Below are 26,011 nucleotides of genomic sequence, written 5' to 3' on the forward strand. Positions count from 1 at the left end.
TGGTGTTTATTTCTGGGAATAAATAATACTGTAATGTTGACTTCCACAGTTACAAATGACTGTTTGGTTCCTATACAAATTGGATCTTGAGTGAAACATAATGAATACTGGGAATGTACAATATTTAGGGTGTTTTTTTTTTCTGGGTAAAAAAATTATACTGCAACGTTGATTTTTAGATTTAAAAATGGATGTTAGTAGTCCTGTTCAAACTGGGGCTTAAACGCAATGTAAATAATGCTAGAAACGTGTAAGTATAAAATATCAGGTGCGCTAAACAAGTGTGTAAGTATTAAAACAAAGTTAAATACAAAATAAAACGAATATAGAAAATGACAAATAACTGTGGGTTTCTCCTACAATATAAACATCAAACACGGTGGTGTATACAAATACAACACTTAGCCAACACCCGGGGCATGGCTAGCCAGCAAGATGGCTGGCTGCATGTGATCGAAGCTCTGCAGGCCTCCACTCGAGCTCCATGCGGTGCACCTTGATACCCACCTTGATCCAGACATCCATGCGAGTATTGCGGCAGCTTGCGATACATACCGGGCAATATGAGTAAGGAGACAAGTAAGGAACGTCCTGCTACAGCAACAGAACGTTTGAAGGAGTTTGTGCGGACCGAGAAGCAGGAAGCAGGTCGGAGCCCACCAAACACACGTAGTGGAGGAAGCAGCAGCAATACACAGAGCAACATGCCGGCGGAGAAACCAGCAAAACTCTCACTTGAACAGGTACATTCTCAACTTATGGCTGCTATAACTGCAAGTAATACTATGTTGACTGGTAAAATGGAGGAAATTAGAATGGATATTGATTTAATACACCATGATCTGCAGGCTGTGAGAGAGCGGATGGCAGAGGCTGAAAAAAGGATATCCTCATTAGAGGATAATTACACTCCAGTGCCAAATCGTATATTAGCAGCTGAAAAGCAAGTAACATACCTTAATCAAAAAGTTGAAAACCGATTAAGACGTAATAATATCAGATTTGTGGGCTTACCGGAGAGGGCTGAGGGGAAGAACCCTGGAGATTTTGTGGAGACATGGATTAAAACCCTATTTCCAGATACTACTTTCTCCACAGTATTTGCAGTAGAAAGAGCCCATAGAATTCCTGCAAAACCACCAGCCCCTGGAGCCCCTGCAAGACCTTTACTTGCACGATTTTTGAATTGTAAAGATCGGGATCTTATACTACGGAAAGCAAGACAAAAGGGCACCATTCAATATGAAAACGCACAAGTGTTTTTTTTTCCTGATTTTTCAATAGATCTACAAAAATTGAGAGCTACCTTTTTTGAAAAAAATTAAGAGAACGACACATTAGCTACTCCATGGCATACCCTGCGAGGATGAAGGTGGAGGAAGATGGGAAAATATATTTCTTTAATACTCCGGAGAGTGTACAAGAATGGCTTTGTTTGAAAGGAACTATAAAGTGAATGGAAAGAAGAATCTTGCTATTTTCCTTTTTGTTTTTCCTTGTAATGAAAACTTTTTCTTTTTTCCTGGTGAAGGATACAAGAAAAAGAGGAAAAAAAAAAAAAAAGAAGCATGTGGATGATGGAATGACGAGGCGGGGGCAGTGGAGGGACTGGGAGTTAAGGAACTATGGGGTTTTTTTTTTTTTTTTTTTTGTTTATATATATATATTTTTTTTGTGCGTTTTTTTTTTTTTTTTCGGGGTTCCCCTTCCCCTCCCTCCCTCCTCCCACCACTGGTAATTCTTTGAGCCGTTTTTTTTTTTTTTTTTTTTTTTGATGGCTTAGCAAAATTCCTTTTTTATTTCTTAGAGAAAAACATGAAATTTCTCTGAGAGTAAGGTGGGAGCTTGAGTGGAGGCTGCAGCTATATTGTCCTTGCATGCAAATGTTTGTATGCTCGGGCAATGTCCCATTGTTTTTTTTTTTTGAGTAAGACCTATTGGTCAAAATTTTGCTATATGTGCATGATGATTTTTCTTTTTAAAAAAAAAATATTTTTTTTTTGGTAATTTTGTTTGTGATTTTTTTTTTCTTTTTCTCTTTTTTTTTCTTTTTCATATTTTTCTCTTGTTACTTTTGAAGATCGCTGTGTCCTGGTGTGCCCAACTGACCTCAATAATTATATTGGTATAAAATATAAGGAGTACATTGCTATGGGGTATTATCATGATAAATGTCATAGATAGACGGTTAGATATATGGGATCCCTTTTGGGAAGTGAACCTACAGCTATGTATCGAAAAAAACCTCTAAGATGACTACAAAATGTGGGTTCCTATCATGGAATGTTAGGGGTCTAGGGACCCCCTAGAAGAGATCCCAGGTAATTACAAATATATTACAAACTAAAGCACAAATTATATGCCTGCAAGAGACACATCTGATCCCAGATACAACAAACCAATTGTGTAAACCCTGGATCCAATGGTCAATACACTCGAGCTATTCAACATATGCAAGGAGGGTTTCATTGCTTGTCCATAGGTCGGTACCATGGAAGTGCTTTCAAAAAAAGGTAGACCCTGAAGGGCAATATGTATTTGTACGAGCTCAAGTGTATGATATACCATTTGTTATTTTAGGTATATATAATCCACCACCTGCTACATTAAGTGTAATTAAAGAAGCCATGCTATTTGCAAGTTTATACCCAGAGGCATTAGTGCTATGCCTGGGAGACTTTAATCTTCTGTGGGACCCGCTGGTGGACAGGCATGGACCCCCCCTAAAAAGAACTCGAAGACCACTTATGTTTTGTGAGTTAGGGGAAGAATTTGGATGGAGAGATTTGTGGCGAATGCTTTATCCCCAGACCAGGGCTTATTCCTGGGCCATCCCAGGAAGGGGATGTCTGTCAAGAATAGATCTGGCGCTGGGAAATGATAAAATTATTTCTAGGGTTGTCTCTGTTGAATATTTGATTAGAGGAGTGTCTGATCACTCACCACTCCTGGTAAATATAGCAATAGGAATTGAGGGAATGAAGCAAAACTGGAAATTTCAGCCATATTGGTTATCACAGATTGGAACGCACGATCGTATACCTGAACAATTGCAGATATTTTTAGAAACGTATGGATCCCAAAGAGATTTGATCTTTTGGGATACCTGTAAAGCATATCTACGGGGGCACTTAGATCAACAATATCATATATTAAAAGAGCCACCAGGCAGGAAACGGAAGATCTAGAAGAGCAATGTAGAGATACAGAAGCTGCATTTTTGAAAACCCCAACTGAAATAAATAGGGAAAAATGGGAAATGACAGTAAGAAAATATACTACACATATAGCAGCAATAGCTAAATACAAACAATTTGAATATCAACAGAAGTACTTTGAACAAGGGAATACTTCAAGTCGTCTTTTAGCACATATGGCTAAGCAACAAAGTACAAGTTTAGTTATAACTAATATACAACGCCCTGACGGGGAATGCGTAAGGGATGTGGCTGGTATTATGTCATGCTTTCACTCGTTTTATACTGATATGTATGCCACCTCTCTTACGTATAATGCAGATGAAATTTCAACTTATCTGAGTGAAATACACTTTCCAGCCTTAACGACCGAGCAGGTTAAATCATTAGAGGAAAATCCAAGCGAGGAAGAAGTAAGAAGAGCAATAACAAGTCTAGCAATAGGGAAGGCTTCAGGACCAGACGGACTTCCGTTAGAAGTATATAGTAAATACGTGGATATTCTTGCCCCAGTGCTAGTTCAAGTATTTGATGCAGCTTTCAGGGTAAAAAGACTTCCTGAATCCATGTATTTAGCTACAGTAGTACTAATTCCAAAACCAGATAAAAATGTAACAGACTGTGCTTCATACCGACCCATATCATTATTAAATACAGACTACAAAATTCTTGCAAAAATTTTGGCCCTAGATTAAACAATGTAATACTTAATATTATACATCCAGATCAAACTGGATTTATGCCAGGAAAATCCACATCTATAAATCTTCGAAGAACACAACTTATAGCTCAGCTTAGAGATCAACTACCAGACTCAAGTGTCTTGGCCTCTCTTGATACAGCAAAGGCTTTTGATTCTATTGAATGGCCCTTTTTGCAGGCAGTGCTTAGGGCATTTGGATTTGGGGAGAAATTCTGTACTTGGGTGGAAATAATGTATTTAAATCCAACTTCTCAGCTGTTGGTAAATGGCTTTTTAACCAAGGCCATACAATTATATAGAGGCACCCGGCAAGGATGCCCTCTATCACCACTCTTATTTTCAGTAGCTATTGAATCTTTGGCACTTCGACTTCGGCAAACCCCTTCTGTACGGGGCATTACATTGGCAGAAAGGATAGATATAGTGGGATTATATGCTGATGATCTTGTTTTATATTTAAATGATACACATGGATCATTGGAAGCAGCTATGCATATAATAGAACTATTTGGTTCTTATTCAGGCCTTAAAATTAATTGGCAAAAATCCTCCCTTATGCCATTGCAACCACAACTACTCACACTAAGTTTATTAAAGGTAGTGTCCTCTTTCAAATACCTGGGAATAAATATTACAAGATTACCACAAGCAGCTTTACAGGCTAACCTTAATCCACTCATGACAACAATTAAAACTAAATTAGCTACTTGGGCTAAATTACCACTTTCAGTTGCAGGGAGAATAAATTTAATCAAGATGGTCCTATTACCGAAATGTTTATACATTTTTTCACATATGCCGGTTATAGTCCCTAAAACTATTTTAAAAAAAAATAGATGCCCTATTTACCACATTTATTTGGGGAAAGGGTAGAAATAGAATAAAGTTAACCACACTTCAGAGAGCTAAAACAGAAGCAGGTATGGCACTTCCTAATATATACAGATACTATCTCGCTGGACAACTTAAACATCTCACAGGATGGATAGTACCAGTAACACTACAGATGGTAGAATCACACCTGGCTCATGTTTTACAAATCGATAATTTACTTATAGCCCTAGAAGCACCTTTGAATAAATTAAAATATAAGCAAATACCAATGTTAACATTAGCTCGTACAATATGGAGAGAGGCAAAACGTATAGAGGGAAACACACAAATAAACATGGATCTCCCACTATGGCGAAACCCAATGTTCAATCAACTGAAACAATTGGTAGAGTATCAGTTCTGGGAACAAAAGGGGATATCAGTCCTTGCAGACGTATATGACATAAAACATATGTACTCTTTTTCAGATATACAAATTAAATATGATATACCACATACCTCATTATATAGATACCTACAGTTGCGACATGCATTACAAGCGCAATTTGGAGTTTTGGGACCTGGGATCTCTAGATATCCAATGATTGGTATCCTTAGGTTCCAGGGCCCTAAAGGATTAATCTCTAAAATATATGCACATTTAACCAGGGTTAATTCAGGAATGAATCCCTTGGCAATAAGAACAAAAGGGCAGGAAATAATTCCCAATTTAACTGATGAAGATTGGAAAGAAGCCTGTTCATCCCATTTATATGTATCGCCAGCAGCAAACAATAGGTTAATACAATTATATATGCTACATCAATCATATCTCTCTCCAAGTAGACTTTATGCTATGCAAAGCATTGCATCTCCTAAATGTTTGAGATGCAGTGCTAAGCGGGCAGACTTTATACATATTATGTGGTTTTGTCCAGTGATATCAAGATTCTGGCAGGAAATAATTCAAATATTATCCTCTGTCCTGAATATGCCTGTACCTTTGACCCCAGAAACCTGTTTGCTGGGTATATTAGATGAAATAACATGGTCTAGATATCACAAGATAATGCTTAGAGAAACGCTGTTTATGGCAAGGAAAACAATCACAGTTAAGTGGATTCAAGTGAAGCCCCCTGTTGTTAAGAACTGGATAAGAGCGGTAAATCAGATTTTACCATTTGAAAAAGTATTGTATATGCATAGAGGATGCTCAACGAAATATAACAAAATTTAGGATAATTGGAGTCAATCAACATTAACCAATGGTTGAATATAAGGAGATAACTAAGAGGATATAGAGGGATGCACATAGTATGATGAGGAAATAAATCTGTGAATGCAATGGAGCAAGGGGTTGGGGCACACCGGGACAACGGCGATCAATTAAGCTAAATGGATATACCTTGGCATAAAGAGATTATGAATACTAAGTAAACAGATAATTATTTGGATATTGTTTAATTTTTTTATTTTATATTGTTTTGTCCCTTTGTTGAAAGGACGTTTGGAATGTTCGTTTTTATGCACATATTGAAATAAAAAGAATTTAAAAAAACAAATACAACACTTGAGTGATAAGATGAAATCAAAATGTAAAGACCACTGTGGTGATATGCGTGGCACAAAAATGCACCGTGGTAGAAAAGGCAAATAAAATGGGTGTCATTCACAGCGATGATCAGATGACAACTGAACGAGCCTCTTACACTCACCTACACTGGTGTTGGGACATTCCGTACGGTCAATTTTCATCTGATCATAATTTTTGCACTGTTTTCACTATTTCTGGTGTATTTTTGTTCCGTGGTGCATTTTTGTGCCACGCATATCACCACAGTGGTCTTTACATTTTGATTTCATCATATCACTCAAGCGTTGCATTTGTATACACCACCATGTTTGATGTTTCATTGTAGGAGAAACCCACAGTTATTTGTCATTTTCTATATTCGTTTTATTTTGTGTTTAACTTTGTTTTAATACTTACTCACTTGTTTAGCGCACCTGATATTTTATACTTACATGTTTACCACTTTTTGGATCTAAGGTTGCCGCTCAACACAGTTTTTAATCAGCGCACTTTTTACACTACACACAATGCTAGGGTGATTTTCTAGAAATCACTGATACCATAATCAGGGCCACTGATAAGGCAGTACAACCTGTCCTGTTGTACTGGGTCCAAGCCCCATCAGCTAATCAGGGGGCCCAGGGCAGCTTTATTGTTCACTTCTGCCTAAATTAATAAATTGATTTTACTAGTCCACACCCTTACTCCTACTTGCTTACCAGGACCTAAATCACATTTCCCTGGTTCCCATCAGGTTAACAGAGGGGCCCAGGAGGTGGGATAGATGTGGGTCTTTTTTTCAATTTTGAGGATTAGGCAGATAAAGTCAGTGCTGCATTTTCACTTCATCCGGGGGGGGGGGGGGAGTGTGGAGAGCTGTATAGGGCCCCATGATTTCTAACAGCAGCCCTGACCATAATGTTGATCTGTACATTGTTAGAGTTCCTATTCAAATTTGGGCTTGACCGCAAGTAAATTAAATCTGGGAATATACTCACTACAATATTTGGGGTGTTTGGTTTCTGGAAGTAAATTATACTGTTATAGCCGTATTTCCAGCATCAGTGCTGGTCTAGATATGGGTCTGCCATGGTTACCGTTAACAGCAACAGCACATTTAAGCTTGTTGCCCAAGTGTGAGATCTGAGACAATGAACAGTCCGGCATCTTTGGTTTTTAGTTTTATTTTAGGAACTTGGATGGGAGAAGGGAATGATTGGGAAACTCCTCTGGCTCAACTAGTTACAGAATCGGGACACTTGAGAAAAAAATGCCATCTAGCACTCTCTTGGCGCCGGCTGGATGCCGACCAACGCTTACTGGCGCTTGTAAATCTGACTTGCTGTCTGTGAACTGAAACTTGACTTCTGATTCTTCCTCTCAGCTCAAAAGTCCGGTGCACTGCTCCTTGTAGTCTTCTCTGACTGAAGTAGCCACTAGCAATGATGCTGAAATACTTAACACTTTACACTTCAGGGCCCAACTGCTGGCACCCCCTTTACTCTTCTGGGTAATCTCTGGCACCCCCTTTACTATATTCCTGTACCGGCTAGCTAGCTCTTGGATCCCCCTGACCGTCTCCGGAGTGGTCCCCTTTGCTAGGCAGACCCCCAGGGGCAGTTTGCAGTACTCACGACTCAGAATGCTTTCCTGAAACTCGACCCCAACACTTTGCTGGTCTTCAGCACACCTGGATCCTTCTCTGCAGCTCAGCTCAGCCCTGTGTCCACAGACGTATACCCTCTCCCAGAATGCTGTGCGGCAGAATCTGCCCTTCCAGGATGTATACAAGCCCTGGTGTGCTATTGGTCAGGTTTCCTCCGCTGCCCGATGAGAGCCCTCATTGGGACACAGTGGGGAGACTCCCCAACACAACAGGCACACCTGGGAACACATGACAGCCTAGCTGAAAACATGGCCTTGCTAATAAGCAGAAAAAAGCCCAATTTATTTTACCTAGCACCTACACTGGAGGGTTCTACACTGTAATGTTGATCTCTAGATTTAAAATGGCTGTTGGTGGCTCTGTTGAAACTGGGGCTTAAAGCAGTGCCCCACCCAAAAGGGGAAGTTCCTCTTTAAGGACACATCTCTTGCTCCTCTTGCACAATTAGCACTTTTGAGGAGCGGGTTGGGGGAGCAGGTACCCGATTTTGACAGGTAGGAGTACTGGTAACATACTACATTATTTAGGGTGTATTTTTCTGGGAATAAATTATACTGTAATGTTGATTTCCAGAATTATAAACAGCTGCTGGGGTTCCTATCCAAACTGGGACTTAAGTGCAAAGAAATGAAATATACGTAGTGCTGTACTTGGTACAATATTTACATTTTTTTTTTCTAGGAATAAATGATTCTGTAGTGTTGAACCCTAGCATTAATATGGCTGTTGGTGGTTTAAAAACTCTGATTCCAACATAATCTGTTCACCTGTTATTTTTTACACTCTGTATTTTCCTTATTTGACATGATTACATGTTTTCATACGAATGTAATTATTTTGCATTTCTATTCTTTGTTCTAAAAATCTGTAAACTCAATTATTATTTTGTGAAATAAAATGGCTTTTGGTGGTTTTGTTCCAACTGGGACAAAAGCAAAATGTAATTTATACTGGGAACATACTCACTATAGAACAGATGCATCTCAAAAAATAGAATATTATCAATAAGGTAATTTATTTCTGCAATTCAATTAAAAAATTGAAAAATTAAACCTATATATTATAGAGAGTCATTACACACAGAGTGATATATTTCAAGAATTTATTTCTTTTAATTTTGATGATTATGACTTACAGTTAGTGAAAACCCAGAATTCAGTATCTCTGAAAAGTAGAATATTACGTAAGACCAATAAAAAAAAATATTTTTAATACAGAAATGTTGGCCCACTGAAAAGTATGTCCATGTACAGTATAGTATGCACTGATTACTTGATCGGGGCTCCTTTTGCATGAATTACTGCATCAATGCGGCATAGCATGGAAGCGATCAGCCTGTGGCACTGCTGAGGTGTTATGGAAGCCAAGTTTCTTTGATAGCATCCTTCAGCTCATCTGCATTGTTGGGTTTGGTATCTCTCATCTTCCTCTTAACAATACCTCACAGATTCTCTATGGGGTTTAGGTCAGGCAAGTTTGCTGGCCCATCAAGCACAGTGATATCATAATCATTAAACCAGGCATTGGTACTTTTGCAGTGTGGGCAGGTGCCAGGTCCTGGAAAATTAAAATCGACATCACCATCAAGCTGGTCAGCAAAGGTAAGCATGAAGTGCTCTAGAACTTCCTGGTAGAGGCCTGTGCTGACTTTGACAAAACACAGTGGACCAACACTAGCAGATGACATGGCTCCTCAAATCATCACTAATTGTGGAAACTTCACACTGGACCTCATGTAACTTGGATTCTGTGCCTCTCCACTCTTCCTCCAGACTCTGGGACCTTGATTTCCACATGAAATGCAACATTTACTTTCATCCGAAAAGAGGACTTTGGACCACTGAGCAACAGTCCAGTTATTTTTTCTCCTTAGCCCAGGTAAGACACTTCTGACATTGTCTCTGGTTCAGGAGTGGCTTGACGCAAGGAATACAACAGTTGTAGCCCATGTCCTGGAAATGTCTGTGTGTGGTGGCTCTTGAAGCAGTGACACCAGCCGTAGTCCACTTCTTGTGAATGTCCCCCAAATTCTTGAATGGTCTTTGCTTCACAATCCTCTGAAGGCTGTGGTTATCCCTGTTGCTTGTGCACCTTTTTCTACCACACTTTTTCCTTATACTTAACCTTCCATTAATGTGCTTGGATACAGCACTCTGTGAACAGCCAGCTTCTTTAACAATGACCTTTTGTGACTTATCTCCTTGTGGAGGGTGTCAGTGACTAGACAGAAGTCAAGTCAGCAGTCTTCCCCATAATTGTGTAACCTACTGAACCAGACTGAGAGACCATTTAAAGGCTCGGGAAACCTTTACAGGTGTTTCGAGTTAATTAGCTGATTAGAGTGTAAAAAAAGAAAAGTAATGCAGCCAATAGATCTAATGATTGGTAAGCTGTACATATTATGTATATTGGTAAACTGTAAATATTGATAATTTAGTTTTTAGTTTAATACTGATTTGAGAGCAAATTAATTCATATTGGAAACATACTGTATTTGCTATAACATTTGGGGTGATTTTCTAAGAAAAAATTATGCTGTAAAGTTGTAAGCTGTTGGGGTTCCTATTCAAATTGGGGCTTGAATGCAAAAAAAACTTAATCTGGTATCATACCCACTACAATATTTATTTTTTCTGGGAATAAACAACACTATAAAGTAAATTTCTAGATTTAAAATGGATGTTGGTTTTGGCGCAAATTGTGATTACTATTACCTAGAACCATGAGTCTATCAAGGGATTTAGTAGATGAACAATGGGCAGATGGTAAAAGTCATTAGGGATGATCCATCCACTGTTGTCAAATCCAAGGGTACCGATGGATAGTCCAATACTCAGGGCATGCCTTTTCCGGGATCGAGAATTGGTGGTTCTGTTTGAACTGGGGCTTAGATCCGGCATTCTTCCTGTTCTCTCTCCTCATTGGCTAACTGACTTTGATTGACAGCAATGGCACCACTGCTGTGTCTTAGCCAATCAGGAGGGGGGCTGCTACACACAGAAGGTTTTTTTTTTATCATAATGCATAGAAAAAACCTTCTGACTTTATAACCATTTTATAACCACTTTAACTAATGGGGGCATTCAGAGTTGGATGCCATGTTTCAAGCACTAATAACGGAACATTCTTCACATACTACTTTAATGTCTGAGAAGATGTTAAATTGTGTTCCCAACCTTTTCAATTGTTTCATTGCTCGCAGTCATACAGGGATAAAGGTAATGTCTCTAGTCTGATACACACGGCCTCACTGTATTTTGGATGTACTTTTCTTCATACAAGTAGCTCTATGATTATGCACATTCTTGTGTATGGATGGACTGATGAGCACTGTATGTCTCTCTGGATTGTTCTGAATTTACTTTGCAAAATTGAAAATAAAGATTTAAAAAAAAAATGGGGCTTAGAAGCAATTTAATTAATACTTGGAACATACTTGCTACATAATTTGGGAAGTTTTTCTTTTTTCTAAGAGTCAATGATACAGTGCTGTTGATTTCCACATTTACAATGGCTGTTGGTGGTCCTATACAAATTGTGTCTTAGGCTAACTTGCTATAAGAAAGGCTTTTACTCAAAGCACAGAGCCTTCAAAACATGCTTACATACTGTGATGTGAGTCTGTACAATATGTCTAGCTGTTGTTTCTGTAATATTTCACAATTATTTTATAAATTAATTTTTTTTATTTTATCACTATAATTTTAATTTGAAATTTTACATGTACATTTTTGTTTTGTGTTCATCTGACTGCATCACCCAGATGTTGACATTCTATATCCTTTGAAAGCCAATCTCAAAACTTTTTTACACCTGAAAAAAAAACACCTCTTATACAGCCGTTTTGTGCTATGGACCTGTTTATTCAGCAATAGCTTTTTACTTGTTAATTACTTAACGTGGTGGTAAGCTCTTGAAATAAAAACTGCATACTAGCACATTATGAAAGACTAACCTTAAAAAGACCTGTTCCTGTTCCTTAACTAACCTTAAAAAGACCTGTTCTTCAAAAGACCAGGACCTGTTTATTCAGCAATAGCTTTTTACTTGTTAATTACTTAACGTGGTGGTAAGCTCTTGGAATAAAAACTGCATACTAGCACATTATGAAAGACTACCCTTAAAAAGAAGCCCTCCAGCGGCTCACCCGTTCTTCCTTCTGGGTTTGCAGATGATGACGGTCGTGGCACACAGCTCTGAATGAATGGTATGGGTATGCCGTTCCTTCAGAGCACATGTGCCTGTGACGTCACCAGCTGCTGCTGACTTGAATATCTCCTAAACTGTGCACATTTAGGAGATATTCCATTTACCTACAGGTAGGCTTTACATGCTGAGGGCAGGTCCTTGATGGCCTGGGCTCAGGAGAAGTGATTTGAAAGATGCTAGCTGGGGGCATCTATTGGTAAAAAAGAAGCAGAGAGCTCTGAACTGAAGGTGCACATTGCAACGAAATCTGGTTTTGTATTTCATAAAATAACTCCATTTAATATGCTACACATTTAATATTTTTTTTTCTTTTACTTAAAGCGTATCTCCACTTTTGTTGAGAAAAAAACATTCCCCTCTGAGTGATCTCTGTACATTGCATGGATTTGAACAAACTTTGTTGCAGATTCCTACCTTTTGTTATTCTGAAGAATTTATTGTTCCTCTTTGCCTCTGTGCTGAGTGGGTCAAATGGGAGTGTTTTCATAAATATCTATCAGCTGTGGCAGCTGCAGGGCTCTAATGAGGAAATCTGCTGGGTCTGCATCCCTTTAGATGTGCTCCTTTTGGGAGTATCTCACCAAAAATGACAATTTGTTGAAGGGGATGCCAGAAATCTGACTTGTATCTTAGGCAGACTTCTGGGAAAATTGGTGAGCCAATCACACAAGCAGGAAATTATGTTTCTGGAGTGTGGTCAGTGTACATTATATATACAGAACACCTCCAGGTAGCCATATTGCATTGACAAGGGGTCTCCTTGTCCACATATGCCACTGCATTTCACATTTTGGGCCTCTTGCAGACAATTTCAGCTAATAGAGCAACTATATAGTTTTTATTATATATCTTTGTATGTTTATATATTATGCTGCTGTTAGGCCATTTGTATTATTAAAGTTTATGGAATTTTATATTCTATTTTTTGCTATTTTGTTTTTGTTGTTTTCTTTTTACAACATTGGGTATCGCATTGTCCCGTTTCCCCATTGTTTTCCCCATGTGGATTCCATATTGCATTGCATTTTCAGAAAATTACAACAGCTGCAGATTGAAAAGGAAAGGTCATTTTTGAATGTTTTAATATTTTTTTATTGAAAGTTTTCCAAATACATAACAAAAAGTGAACAGTAGTACATACAATGAAATGGTACAATCGTAGTTAAGGTTGCCTGTGTAGATGGCTTCCAAATCAAAGTAAACGTGTAGTACATTAGCCCATATTTTGGAGCTACTTAATCTTGTAGCCTGACAGGTCCCATGTCACCCCTCACGGACACCCCAATGGGTTCAAACTGTGTCTGAGTGGGGCGGAAACCCTTGATACGCTCAAAACCTAATGAAGCTCCTGGGTCCTAGGAGTGATTATAAATGAATACATACCATATATAGTTATACTTAACTGTTGATATTATTATTATTATTATTAATAATAATAAGGTACTCTCTGGTGGTCATGTAGATCAATCTTTTAAATTAGAAGGCTGGTGGAGGCTCTACGATGGAGTAACCAATGTGACCATGCTGCTCTAAAGGTAGATACCTTTCCATCCTTAATGGCTAATAATTTGAAAGGTCATTTTTAATAACATTAAATTACAATATGATTTGTGTCAGAATTGTATACGCTATATTGTTTTTTCTTTATTTGCTATTTTTTTCCCCCACGAAAGTGGTGATACCCTTTACGTTTATTACAGTTTTAACAAAAGTCGCAGTACACAGATGCGGAACATTTTCTGATAAACAATGTACAAAATTTCCACTATTGTAGAAAGGCTGCTGGGGATGCAACATCAGTACAATAAGGTACAACATCAACTGATTGAGACAACATCAGTACAATAAGGTACGATAAATACGGTAGATAATGAATAAGCTGAAGACCAATTTCATAGAGCCATCTTGTTTTTTTTTTTCTTTTAGCTAGAGTTCTGCTTTAATTTTCTTTTGCTAAAACCTGTGTTTATGAACTGTTATGAGGCAGAAATGTTTTTGTTTATTTCCCATTTAATTTAATAATCTACAGTGTTTTATATTAAAAAGCCACTGATGGAACACAGGTGTAGCCCACCCATGGGACTATGAGCCCCTGTAAAACCGTTCTTCACTTTGGTAGGATGGAAGAAACAGCTGGCACTAACTGTGCAAATGTTCACCGCGTTCTGCACAATGCAGAATTGGAGTTTTGTGGCACTGTATTAAATATGTATTATTTTTGTTGTAAACAGTGCTATGTTCCCAGGCTTTTGCCCCTGAGCACAGCATCATCTCCCATTTCAAACAGACACTGTTAGCAAACACAAACCCCCTTTCCTCCCTCTCTCTTTCCAGGTTCCACGTTTACATTTTTCCTGTACATATAGAAAATTCTTTTTAGCGAGAAAAATACTGGCTTTTGAGAGATGTTTCCATAACAACCCTTATACCTTATTAGAAGGATGGAGACTCTCAAAATTGCCTTTAAAGGGATACATACCATTATTCAGAGAAACAAAAAAATCTGACTTAATGATTTGCAGACAGATGAAAGGGGCTAGCATATCTGGAACCCCCCACACACACATGGGTGCAAAAGATGATGAAGCCATGTTCGGCCCATCGTTAGATTTTATCCGGTCCTCATCTAGTCAGTGGCATATCCTCAATGTGGCTCAATTTAATTCAACAGATAAGATAACATAACTAACTAACATAATCAGGGCTGCTGTTAGAAATCATGGGGCCCCGTCAAGCCTACCTAACAGGGCCCCTCAGAATATATCAAAGCAATATTTTCATTTAAAATACACTAAAATCATTATTAGCAGATACAAACATAACAGAGAACCTGTGTGAATTATCCCCCTTTTTAATTGTTTTTTACATTTTTAAAATTATTTTATTTAATTTACCATTTTTTCAAATGATTTATTACAATGTTTAAAAATTATTTTTTTACAGGACAGGGTTATGGGGGGGGGGGGGGCAGAAACAGACAGAACTGGGAGGGGGCCAGAGAAGCAATTACAAGAACAATGCCCTGTGTGTATGTCTTTCCCTGCAGCAACTGAAAGATGGCGGGATGGAGATAAACAGGCTTTCAGCTGCTGCAGAGAGCTACACAGGACGTCCTTCTGTAATTTCCCCTTCGCCCAACCGCACCGATTTCCCCTGCTGTTTGGGCCCCCCTATGTGCCCCCTACAGGAGGACTGGTGGTCCCCCCCTATCAGCGGCTCTGAACATAAGTAGAGTCTGTCTATAATCCATGCTTCAACCCCCCCTGTAACCTGCACCCCTACCCTATAAGGCAGGACCCTGAAATAATGGGAACTATGATGTAAATGGTGATTCTGATGGAGACCCAGACTTAAGGGGGGGCCCTAATGGGGAATTTATTGTAAGAGAGGACTCTGACAGGGACCCTGATATAAGAAGGGCCCTATTGGGGAGTCTGATGTAATGGTAACTCTGATGGGGCCACTGATGTGAAAGGGGATCTGATGGGGATCCTGATGAAAGGGCACTTCTGATGAAAATATTTATAAAATATTCAATGTAGCCTTCATACCAAAATATAATAAAATTTAATAGCTCATGTGGCTGTGGGTGTGATTGCCATCATCCCTCATAGATAACCAAAAGATATGTCCTCATTTCATGGGATTTTAAAGGCAATCAAAAGATATTTTTATTAAAAATATCTTTTTTTATTTTTGAAATTTAAAAGAAAGTTTTATAAAAACATATTCCATTTTTTTACAAAGAATAAGCAATAAACAATATACGTGATGAATCAATATATTAAAAAGATGCATGAAAGTGGTATTCCCCTATTGGAAAATGTCCAGCGCTCCTTGTTGCAGTACGAATGTAAAAACACAATATGGGAATCATTTAAACTGTAGGAGCACTCTAGCCAAGGAGTTGTATATGCTATGTAAGTTTTTCAAGTGTATTAAATAGACTTAATATCCACATTTTTTGAAGTATGCATTTTTAAAATGAAATTACTGTATATTGCAGAAGTGGTAAAAAAGATTTTGTTTTATACTTTGAAACGCGTCGGATATCCCCACCACTGGGAAACATCTATGCTGTTTCAACCCCCAATGGAACTGGACAACAAGTCGTTGGGGAATACCACTTTCATGCATCTTTTTTTCATATATAGATTCATCATGGATATTGTTTGTTGCTTATTCTTTGTGTACACAAATGGAATATGTTTTTGTAAAACTTTATTTTAAATGTCAAACATAAAAAAGATATTTGTAATAGGAATATGTTTTTTAGTGCCTTTAAAATTCCATGAAATGAGGACATATCTTTTGGTTATACCGAAAAGTTTGGAGGCCCCAGTCTACAGTATGTGGTTGTCAGAAGGACATTATGCTATAGACACCTTTGTGTATGTGCTGCAGAATTTGACTTCTTTAGAGAAAATTAAAAGAAAATTATAGCTGCAGCTATACATTTTCTCTCCTATACTATTTTAAAAACAGAACCATTGTTTTCCTCAAATCGCCATGGCACATGCTCACATTCTATGATTACATAATAACAGCAATTATAACTAGTTGGATGAATGTGCTGTGTATCAGTTTTAGGCTTGTTTCACATTTTTGTAGCCTGTCACATTTGCCTGAATTTTATTAGTGTTGTCATCCAGCTACCCTTTAGATCACAAGGTTAATGAGAGATCACATGACATATGTCCTTTCTTCCAACTTTGAACTGCTTCAAATTGACTTTTGATATTTGTAGGTGCACATTGTTACATCAAAACATTTTACTTTATTCCCTTTTGTGTTTGACTTGGCAGTAAAAGTACCCTTTAAGTAAATAGCCAAGGCCCATGTACTGTATATGGATTTACCCTAAACTCATAATCCTTACCTCCAATTACATCTGTGAACAGCAAGCTGTAAGCGAGTAATTAGTCTAGTGTGCTATAGCTTTGCTGGCTTATGCCTTAGCCTGTTAGATTATATGCTTAGCTTTCCTTTGCTTGACCGTATCATCTACCTTTCTTTTCATAACTTCTGCGTGTTGCAGTTTGCAACATGGAACATGTGCTGTAATCTTGGGGGAATATTTATAAAACAGTGAATGTGACATTCATTGCCGGTGAATCTTTTAGGTGCATGTGTTTTAAACAACAGTAATTGATTCCCCACCAGTGAATGTCTGATGAAAGTCTTGGTGTTTTGCACAAATGTTTCATCTGCAGAGTGTAAATTTTCTGTAACCCGTGGTTGCCCACAAACAGACATAAGAAACTAACATATATCAGTTGACAATCTTCTAATCCAGTCGTATTTGGGATGACTGACTCCTATTTATATATACACAGAAGTCTAAATTTTCCATTTAAGTCTTATTGACCCTTGAGTATTTGGTACTCTTTTGAGTCCATACCTCATTGAAACTCTTTAATTCTTTTACCTTTTACTGTTTACTCCAACATATTCTTTCCTTATAGATATATCTTGAATACAATGATCTCTGAAGAAGGGAGTTTAGCTCTTGAAACGCGTCAGCTCACGATACAGTGTATTCTATTATTATGGAACCCCAATATGATATTAAGGCTATTTCTGTAACCAAGCTGTAACACCAAGATGTATGCCAATATGTGATGTAGCACTGTTTATGTTATATACTATGTACTATTTATATTTTAACTACAGAGCTACGTCATGTGATATTAAGCACATGACATCATTGTTATAACATGTATACAGAATGCAATAAGGAACCAATATTACTTTATCTTCCCACTTGTGTATTTTATTGATCTCCAGCCACTAGTACATACCTCATTTAAAGTCCCGTGGGCCAATCTCCTTTGCGACTCCTATATATAGGTATTAATTTCCTTTCAGACATCTGATTAAAACCTCAGAGAGAAAAGGGTTGGGGAATGGAATAGGTGGCAAGAGCTGACTGCATGTAAAAATACAGACTATCCATATACAATAATAATTGTTCAGCAAAAAATCTTTTTCTTTTTGTATTTAGTCTGTATTTTCCAAATTTGTTGCAAAACCTTCTGATGGCATTGGTTAAAGAAGGATTTCTAAACTTCTAAATATTCCAGTGAGCCTTGTTGGGGCCATAATCTGGAAGTGGAAAGAACATAATTTCACCATATATTGGCCAGGACCAGGATATTTGACAGAGCAGTGAAAATAATTATCAGAAGAGTTGTCCAAGAGCCAGGGATCATTTGTGGAGAGCTACAGAAAGACCTGGAATTAGCAGGTACAATTGATTCAAAGAAAAGTAATGCAATCAACCGCCATAGCCTGTATGCACGCTCATCACGCAAGACTCCACTGCTGAAAAAAAAAAGCATGTTAAAGCTTGTTAAAAGTTTGCTGCACAACATTTAGACAAGCCTGTGAAATACTGGGAGAATATTGTCTGGTTAGATGATTGAACTCTTTGGATGCCATATTACACACTATGTTTGGAGGTCAAATGGCACATCACCCCAAAAAACACCCTACCAACAGGGAAGTTTTGAGGTGCTATCATCTTGGTGTGGGGCCTTTTTTTTCAGCATATGGTATTGGGAAACTTAATTTAATTGAAGGAAGGATGAATGGAAAAATGTACCAAGACATTCTTGAGAAACATCTGCTTCCATCTACCAGGATGAAGAAGATGAAACGAAGGTGGACATTTCATCAAGACAACAATCCAAAACACAAAGCCAAGGAAACTCTCAATTGGTTTCAAAGAAAATAAAGCTGCTAGAATGGCCCAGCCAATCACCTGACTTGAATCCAATAGAAAATCTATGGAAAGAACTAAAGATCAGAGTTCATAGAAGAGGCCCACAGAACCTTTAAGATTTGAAGACTGTTTGTGTGGAACAATGGGCCAAAATCACACCTGAGCAATGCATGCAACTAGTTTCTCCATCTTGAATCAGTTATTACCAACTAAGGATTTTGTGCCAAGTATTAAATACATTTTAGTTAGCGTTTTCAATACTTTTTCCCTGTGTCATTCCATTTTTTTTGACATAACTTGCACATAATTTCTGAACTTATTTGTTTTGGTCTCTTTGTATGTATGGGTTGCATGGGTTGTTACAGACATGTGGTGAAAATTTCATGTCAATAGCATCTAGAAATATATTTAACTAGGAAGCTGTTGACATGTTCAATACTTATTTTACCCGCTGTATATATACAGTATATACAGTATTAAGACATTATACATTCACTTTCAACTTTCTTTGACTGCATGCAAGTTTAAATCATATTAACCACTTAAGGACCAGGCCATATTTTGCGATTTGGCACTTTGTTATTTTAACTGACAATTGCAGGACCGTGCAACGCTGTACCCAAATAAAATTGATGTCCTTTTTTTGCCTACAAATAGAGCTTTCTTTTGGTGGTATTTGATCACCTCTGTTTGTGATATAAACAAACAAAAAGCGAAAATTTAAAAAAATAAATAAATAAACATATTATTTACTTTCTGCTATATAACATGCCCAATAAAAAAAAAAAATTAAAAATTTAACTTTTTCATAATTTTAGGCAAATTTGTATTCTGCTACATATTTTTGGTAAAAAAATCCTAAAAAGTGTATATTGATTGGTTTGCGCAAAAGTTATCGCATCTACAAACCATTGGAAAGATTTATGTCATTTTATTATTATTTTTTTACTAGTAATAGCGGCAATCAGTGATTTTTAGCGTGACTGCGACATTGCGGCAGACAGATTGAACACCTAACTGACATTTTTGACAGTTTTGAGGGGACCAGTGACATTAGTACAAAAATCAGTGCACTGTTACTGTACTAATGACATTAGCAGGGAAGGGGTTAACACCAGGGGCGATCAAAGGGTTAAATGTATGCCTAGAGGGTGTTTTCTAACTGTAAGGGGGATGGGCTTATATAATCAACACAGGGACCTGTGTTCCTAAATAGGAGGAACACAGGAGCCCTGTGTTGATTGCTGACAGAACAGCGGTCTGCCGTGTTTATCAAATGTAGAAGAAATGGCTGCACTCCAGGTGTCATCAAAATTCAGGTTTATTAGCTCATTGGTCCTCAACCCTGGCCTACAGGGCCCACTAACAGGCCAGATGTTCAAGATAACTGAAATACATCCCAGGTGATATAATTTGCTGCTCAGTGATTGCAGTACTCTAGTTTGCATCTCCCCATGGTAATACCTAAAATCTGGCCTGTTAGTGGGCCCTGTAGGCCAGGGTTGAGGACCACTGTATTAGCTGAACAACCCAATGTGACAATGTGGCAAGGTAGACGTGTTTCACACACTAGTATGTGTGCTTAATCATTACCCATTATTGCCGTGTTTATAACGGCAGACCACCGTTCTGTCTTCCCGGGGAGTGATCACGGGTGCCCAGCGGCAATCGCGGCCCTGCAGATCAGCTTCCCCTCTCGCGAATTGCACGTGCGCCCCCACGATCGCTCCCGGGGAGTGACGTATGGGTACGGCGATTCGCGCAGCTGAGCCACCTTTCCGCAGTATATCTGCGGTTGGTGGTCGGTAAGAGATTAAAAAATATTCAAGAGGGAGAGGAAAGAGAGCGACATTTTGAAGGAAGAGATTATTGAGGGGAGGTATTTATATATGTTATTATTTATTATATATATTTATATATGTTACCTGATATATGTGAAAGATTAAGGCTTGTAACAGTTTACTGTATATATATATATATATATATATACATATATATATATATATATACACATACATATATATATACATACATATATATACAGTACATATATATATATCCTTGTTTTTACTGCGCGTTATGTCACTTGCATTCAGTTTTAATCCAGGCCAGGTTTTCTTTTTACTGTGCTCTAATTGCTGCTACATCTGTGAGCAGTGATATAAGGGAAGGCTTATAGCAGAGCTTTCTCTCTGTCCTGGAGTACAGTAATCTAACTCATGAGAGCTGTAAAAATATGCTTTCTGAAAAATGGTGTTGGAGTTGGCTGAGTCTAGCCCACCAACAAATAGTGGAGTACCTGTATATATTAAGTGCCTTACCAGCTAAACCATTTTTAATTCATTTTCTTTTCATTTCCTTTTTTACGTTTTTTTTTTTACATAGTGACACTGTACTACTCTGGATGAGGTGGGGGGTGATCAGGTATTTCTTTTTTAGACTGTGATTGCTTGTTACAGTGATGATCACAGTAACAGCAATAGTTTGAACGTTTATTAATATCTTTCATTCATAACTCATTGTTTACTATTGTAATGCTGTGGTTGGCCCACAGCTATCACATGGTACAGGGTGCTGTGCCTGGTGCAGGTACCATGTGATCACTGGTAGCCAACCACAGATCACAGTTGTAAACAATGATACCATAAATGGTTTCCATTCATGTGTAGCGCCACCCCCGGGGCTGCTGGAAGATGACTGTTCACAAAGTTGCCCTGACCTTGCAAGTCTCCTGACACTTCTGACACCCTGAGTTCTGACATAATTCAAAGAGAGAATACACTTGAAAAAGACAATAGAGAATCAATGGAAATGGCAAATGGTTAACTTTTTGTCAAACAGTTCCCTTTAAACCCTGGTGCCACGGGCCAAACAGAATAGTGGCCCCAATATCTTACAACCCAATATGTGAAAAGAGCAATAAGCGAAACCTGAACAAGAGTTCTCCTTTCAGATGAGCATGAGTTATCAGCTGAGTCCTTGTCCTTGTCCTGTGTCCTCAATATAAGGTGTCCAAGATCTTCAGCTTGCTATGAAGGGGCCCAAGATGTTGGCGACCAGCAACGGTGGATGTAACAAGCAGGGTGCCTCTCAGGGAAAGCCTTGTAGGAAGAAGGATAAAGGTGTCTGCATGCAGGGTCCCTAAAAATAATGTTAATAATGGGCTTCTGCCTGCTCACCAAGCGCTGTGTGTAGATGAAAGTAGCCCTGGATAGCCACATTGCTGATGTAAGCCAGGTAGCTGAGGGCTTGCCTCCAGGGATAAGGCTCACTTGTGAAAAACACTCTGCTCCGTCCAGGCCGTAGTGCCTGCTCACATCCACCAAAAATGTCTGGTCCCTGCTCTGCAGCTGTAGGCCAGGGTCCCAAGAGACAGAGCCTCCCCCCCTGGATCATTCTATTTTTCTCCTTACCCAGAATTCCTCTGACCAGCCAGCTGAAACTTGTCCATTGAAATTCCAGCCCTCCAGACTACATATCCCAAGATCCTCTGCTTTCAGTATTGGTCTCTCTCTGCAGTCAGGAAATTTTGACACAATTCCCATGCTGGGCCCTAGAAGGAACAAAGCTCAATGTAATCTTTGTTAAGGAATGTCCCATGATAGCAAAAGCTATATAGCCAGCACTTGGCTACACATGACTAGTGTTTACTAGGTGCCATGTGATCACACAGTGATCACGTGATATCTGGGCTGCTCACAACAGGCCAATACCAAGCACCAAAATCTGCTGTGTCCAGTGGACACAGCGGGTCACAGAGCATGCCACTGCCATTGCGCATGTGCGCTGCAACGCAGGGGTATGTTGTGGTGCCTGGGGGAGCCATATGCCAGCAGTAAATGTATTGCTGGCAGTCGACTAGTGGTAAAAAACACACTCCCAGCCCCTGTCCCACCTGCAGGCCCAGAATCAGCATGGCAGGTTTCTGCAAACCATCAACAGGTGTCACTAAATGGCTGACTACGGTCCGGATGCAAACAGATTGGCAGTCCTGTGTGGACCACGGCTGCACCACTTAGCAGCCTGAGTGAACTCCTCTCCTGTGTATCCTCGCCTGCCTGCTGCAGGTACCACTGCTCCTGTCAACATCACAGCAGGGAAGAGGGCAGGAGACATGGGAGGTCTACACGGGGAGCAGGAGCTGCCCACCTTTTCAAATCAACAAGCTGGTGATTGGTTGCTAGCATGCAATGTGATCCTTGCAACCAATCACTTGCTTGTTAACTGTTATATGAGGATGGGGTGGAGCTGTGAGATGGAGGTCTGTGATTGCAAGGGGAGCTGTGTTTTAATGGGGGGCTGTGATGTAAGGGGGGAGGCTCTGACGTGAGTAGAGGGGGGGGGGGGCTGTGAGATGAGGGTGGTTTGTAATTGCAAGGGAGGCTGTGTTTTAATGGGGGGTTGTGATGTAAGGGGGGAGGCTGTGATGTGAAGTGTGGGTGGAGCTGTGAGGTGAGGAGGGAATGGGCCTGTGGGATGGAGGGGTCTGTGATTGTAAGGGGGCTGCTATGTAAGGGGGAGCTGTGATGTAGGGGGACTGTGATGCAAGGAGGGGCTGTTATTGCAAGGGAGACTGTGATATAAGGGGGCTGTGATGTGAGGGGGGGGTAAAATGTGAGGAGGGGGAGACCAGTGGCGGCTGGTGCGTTGGGGGTGCAGGGGCGCCGCCCCCCTATCCATGCGTCCGTACCCCTAATCTATATGCGGGGCGCTGGACGCATGAAGTTCAATGGGTTTTTTTTTTAATCACCTAACTAGAGCCAGAGGCTCTAATAGGCTTCAGAAAAGGGTGGACCCAGGGCCCAGAGCAGTGCACCCCGAGCCCACCCATTGTGTGATAATAGCAAATGAAAATTCGCTATTGTCACACGGATCCTCCTCCTGGCCAATCGGGAAGCGGGTCCGAGACCTGCTTCCTGATTGTCCGAAAGGCGAACGCATGCCATTGGCCAAGGAGAAGGCGGGAGGACTCAAGGAGACGCAGGGAACTGAGGAGAAGCCAACGCTGCTGCAGGTAAGTCTCTCTGCATTGAAGGGGGCACGCTGGTCATTCTGCATTGAAAGGGGGCACGCTGGTCATTCTGCATTGAAATGGGGCACGCTGGTCTCTCTGCAATGAAAGGGGGCACGCAGGTCATTCTGCATTGAAAGGGGGCACTCTGGTCATTCTGCATTGAAAGGGGGCACGCTGGTCTCTCTGCAATGAAAGGGGGCACGCAGGTCATTCTGCATTGAAAGGGGGCATGCTGGTCATTCTGCATTGAAAGGGGGCATGCTGGTCATTCGATCATTCTGCATTGAAAGGGGGCATGCTGGTCTCTCTGCAATGAAAGGGGGCACGCTGGTCATTCTGCATTGAAAGGGGGCACGCTGGTCATTCTGCATTGAAAGGGGGCACGCTGGTCATTCAGCATTAAAAGGGAGCACGCTGGTCATTCTGCATTGAAAGGGGGCACGTTGGTCTCTCTGCATTGAAAGGGGGCACACTGGTCATTCTGCATTGAATGGGGGCACGCTGGTCACTCTGCATTGAAAGGGGGCACTCTGGTAACTCTGCATTGAAAGGGGGCACACTATACCTTGATTACTGAAGGCCCCTTTCACACTTTTGTGACCTCAAAGTCACGCAATTTTTTTACAGCGTTTTTTTGCAGCAAAACAATGCATTACATTTTTCTGTTTGCGCCCCCCCCCCCAAAAAAAATTTTGAGCACCAGCCGCCACTGGGGGAAACGATTACAAGGATTGTGTTGTGAAGGGGACTGTGATGTAAAGTGGGGACTGAGGACACTGATGTGAAGGGAGAAGTCTGTGATGTGAAAGGGGTTGTGATGTAAAGGAGAGGACTGAAGACACTGATCTGAGTCATGGAACAGAAATGAGATTCAGACCTCTGCAGGAAGAAAATGTTATTAACTAGACCTTTGTGAATCTTAATTCAGCACTCCTGATCTATTATGTCACATCCGGGTTCAGCACTGTCATTCTCTGGCTGCTGTGGCCAGGGAAGCAGCTAGTGAAGCTGCTACCCTGGATAGCAGGGTTTAGTTCCACTTGAAAGTCAAACTCAAGCTAACATTTTTTTTAAGCATTAACAGCATCAATTTTTTATTTGGAAAAAAATATGTAACCATACAAAAATATTGTGACCATTGTAAGCACCCCTGGCATGGATTTTCCCAACCCTTGTAACTGTCACTTTTGCTGCACAACTACTATAAATGAAGGCATGCTAAATAAAAAGCATATATACTAATAAAAAATATGCTGAATACTATAACAATAAGTATTAGGCACACACAGTTACCAGGATAAAATATTTTTGCCTATTGTGCTCTTTAAAGTCCAACTCCAGGAAATTTAAAAATACTCCATTGGAGTGGAGCTGCCTCCACACTGCAAGGGTTAACTGCTCATTTAGTTTATGGCAAAGTAAAAACATGTTTACTTACCTGATTCTTCGCTTACCCAGCAGATGGCACTCCCCCACGTTCCGGTAGTGGACTATTTCTCTATGGCAGAGCTAAGGACCTTGCCTTGGTCTTAATGACAACAGGACCTTGGACCGCTGGAGCATGGGGAAGAAGACGTTGCTGGGACTGGTCATGCAGTGCAGAGGAGCAGCTGTAGATCTTCTTTTCTTTGTACCCTAGACCTGAACAAGCAATTAACCCCTTGCAGTGTGGGTGCAGCCCCACTGCAAGCAATCATATTTAAGTTTCTTGGAGTTGGGTTTTTAAGCCTAGGTTGAATAAGAACAGCACCCACAGGAAAGCAGTCCCAGAACTGTTTGAGAAGGCACTGGGAACAAATGAGGGTACAAGTGGCTTCATCCCTTCCTATTAAGAAATTACTTACTGACAAGGAGGGTCTGCCATCTATTAGGCTAAAGAAAGAACCCCCCACCCCTTACATAATATCTGCACAGCCTGCAAAAAGATAGACCACCTTGTACGCTTTTTTGACTTTGTTGCCATGGAGACCAACATCAACAAAGACTGGACCCTTTCGTGAAATTATAATCCCATAACAGAACCAGGGACAGACAGACAAACAAGTCTTTAATAATTAAGCAATCGTTGAGACAGACTGTGCTGTTATTAAATTTCATTTGTGGTTTAATTAC

The sequence above is a fragment of the Pelophylax lessonae genome (assembly GCF_965119305.1).
Source record: "Pelophylax lessonae genome assembly, chromosome: 11".
NCBI classification, from domain to species: Eukaryota; Metazoa; Chordata; class Amphibia; order Anura; family Ranidae; genus Pelophylax; species Pelophylax lessonae.